The sequence below is a fragment of the Lipotes vexillifer genome, unplaced genomic scaffold, assembly GCF_000442215.2.
Source record: "Lipotes vexillifer unplaced genomic scaffold, Lipotes_vexillifer_v1.1 scaffold566, whole genome shotgun sequence".
Lineage (NCBI taxonomy): Eukaryota > Metazoa > Chordata > Mammalia > Artiodactyla > Lipotidae > Lipotes > Lipotes vexillifer.
In genome coordinates this window covers 74,408-77,422 of record NW_006799689.1, presented here as the reverse complement: position 1 = coordinate 77,422, position 3,015 = coordinate 74,408, and the positions used below count along the sequence as shown (strand labels likewise).

Sequence of the window (3,015 nt, the reverse complement as noted above, 5' to 3'; positions counted from 1 at the left end):
CTTTCCCCCTTCATTCACCCCCTAAAGAAACTAATAACTCAAACAAGGATAATCTTTCTAATAATTCAGTTAAACCAGAGTTCATAATCTCTGGAAGAAGGGTTTTGTGGCATTCTTTCTACACATAGAAGGTTTTAGAAATAATTTTAAGCTTTTTGAATCAGTAAACCAGAATAAGAACATGGAATCAACTACTTAATCCATATTTATACAACCTGTAGACGTGTTTAACAAAATGCACAATCATAAGACTGGTATAGTTTTGAAGCCAAACTGCTTTTTTATGATTATTAAATTAATATCTACATGGTCTTTTAAACTGGGATTTACAAGTTGTTTTGTGTGTGTAAGTGAAATATTGTGCTGAACTATGCAACCCAATCTGACTCCCCATAATCTGTTCTTGATTTGGTCTTATTAGCACACTGTGTGCTTATGCAAATGCTTTGGTTTATTTTTCTGTAAACTTAGTATTAAGGAGAAGTATTGATAGAAGCAGAACTTCAAGGAACTTTTCATATCTACTGTTAAAAATTTACTTACCTGAGTTGATAGAATTGAAAAACGTAGAACAATAAAATGGTAATTTTGTTGTAAGATTTAAGATTCAAAGAAAAGTTATTATTTTAATATAATTTTGGAGCAGTTTAGTATTTTGGTAGTGAAGATAAAAGACCTAATGGCCAGTGGGTTATTTTTGTGCTGTAAATTGAAGGTCTTTGAAAATGTCCGAAGAGCTTATCTACTATTGGGTTTTAGGGTGAGTGAAGTTAAGAGGGAGGAAGACAGTGGTATTTCCCATGGGAATGGGAAAGATAAGTTCAGTTTTGGCTAAATATAAGTGTAATTGGCTGATAAAATTGAATGGAAGATCATTGGAAACATGATTCTAGGAATTACTATTTTTCGCTTATGAATATCATGTCATCACCAATTATGATATGAATTCTAGACCAGTGTACCTCATACTTAGGCCACCGATATTTCTGAGAGTCCAGAAATCTCCATGTGCTCTAAATCATTATTTGTAAGTGCTGTTGTGATTTAATAAAATATAAAAGCATTGAAATTTTTTACTGAATTCATAGTAACTTTTTATTATATGTTTCCATAGTCAATAGCTATTTGGACAGATCAACAGACATTTTAGACCATGCTATCAATGGAATATACTATAAGCTACATATATACATTTAAAATTTTTGGCACCAAATTAAAAAAAAGGAAGAAGAAACAGGTAAAATTAATTTTAATAGCTTATTTTATTTAAACCTTATATCCAAAATATTATCATTTCAACATGTAATCAATATGAAATTATTAAAATGATATTTTACATTCTTTTGTTCATTTTCCTGTCATAGACCATTTTAGTTTTTATCCTCAGTTTATCACTATGCATACCTATTTATCTTATTTCTTATTTAGGAAAAATTCCTAGAAAGTGCTCAGAGGTCTTAAAGTCAATTTCTTTTTGTTTAGGGGATTAGCTTTTCCAAAGTGTTTTCCAAAAATGGAATAATTTGCATGATTTAACTTAGCCTGTTATTAATGTAATGTGGTTAGGTTAAAAAAATAGTAGATTGGGAATTCCCTGGCTTTCCAGTGGTTAGGAATCAGTGCTGTCACTGCCAGGTCTCCAGGTTCGATCCCTGGTTGGGGAACTAATATCCCACAAGCCACGTGGCACGGCCAAAAAAGAAACAAAAGTAGATAGATAGGTAGTTAGATAAATAGATAGGTATAGATGTGTGATTTTTTTTTTCTTGTACACTCAAAATTTTTAAAATATTTTTTCTTGATCACAAAATTAATTGTTGCCTTTACAATGATACCTACTTTATAATTTAACAGCCTCTCAAAGAAGACTGAAAAGAAAAATACAGAGTTGTGTCAAAATAAGAACAGACTACTAATTTGTTGATCAATTTTAAGCTTAGTTAATGGGTATGTGCTTTGGAAATATATTTGAAGTCACTTTTATGTTATAGTTAGACATTTTTAATGCCATTTATATTTCAATATATCATATATTAATGAGTGAAGCATATGTAATACATATCTAAAGTGACAAATTAGTAATAAATCAACAGTAAATCCCCTTGTTATTCCTTGTAATTAGTTTGAATGAAAAATCTGGTATGTACTATACAACGTGGAATCTTTGAGAAACCAGTACTTCAGTTAAAGAGGAAAAGTGAAGACTTTTAGAAATAGGTCATCTAATTCTTAATTAAAATAAAATTATACGGGCCATTAATGAAGAATTTGTCAGTTCTGTGTCTTAATTTTCACATCGGAAATTAACAGATTTGACTAGATCTCTAAAATCACTTACAATGATTAACTTTTTGGATTTGGGGACCCTTCAGATTTTATCTAGTAAAGATAGAGTAAGAACCAGTAGTGTGGGACTTCCCTGGTTGCGTACTGGTTAAGAGTCCACCTGCCAATGCAGGGGACACAGGTTCAAGCCCTGGTCCAGGAAGATCCCACATCCCGCAGAGCAACTAAGCCTGTGCACTACAACCACTGAGCCTGCGCTCTAGAGCCTGTGAGCCACAACTGCTGAGCCCACATGCCACAACTACTGAAACCCACGTGCCTGGAGCCCATGCTCCGCAGTGAAGCCACTGAAATGAGAAGCCCGTGCACTGCAATGAAGAGTAGCTCCCGCTCGCCGCAACTAGAGAAAGCCTGTGTGCAGCAACAAAGACTCAACACAGCCAACAATAGAAATAAAAAATTTTTTTAATTCTAAATAAATAAATAAAAAACAAACTGGGTTTATATGAAGTTCAAAACCAAGCTAAACAAAAATCATTTAAAAACAAAAGAACCAGGGCTTCCTGGTGGCGCAGTGGTTGAGAGTCTGCCTGCCAATGCAGGGGACACAGGTTCGTGCCTTGGTCCGGGAGGATCCCACATGCCGCGGAGTGGCTGGGCCCGTGAGCCATGGCCGCTGAGCCTGCGCGTCCGGAGCCTGTGCTCCGCAACGGGAGAGGCCACAATAGT

At 34.7% G+C, this 3,015-nt stretch overlaps 1 protein-coding gene across 1 annotated transcript in view; it reads left to right on the top strand.

The window, feature by feature from the left end:
• Positions 1–3,015, top strand: part of LYPLAL1 (lysophospholipase like 1) — a 30,289-nt gene that overhangs the window by 5,312 nt on the left and 21,962 nt on the right. The gene's annotated exons all lie outside the window — the stretch shown is intronic.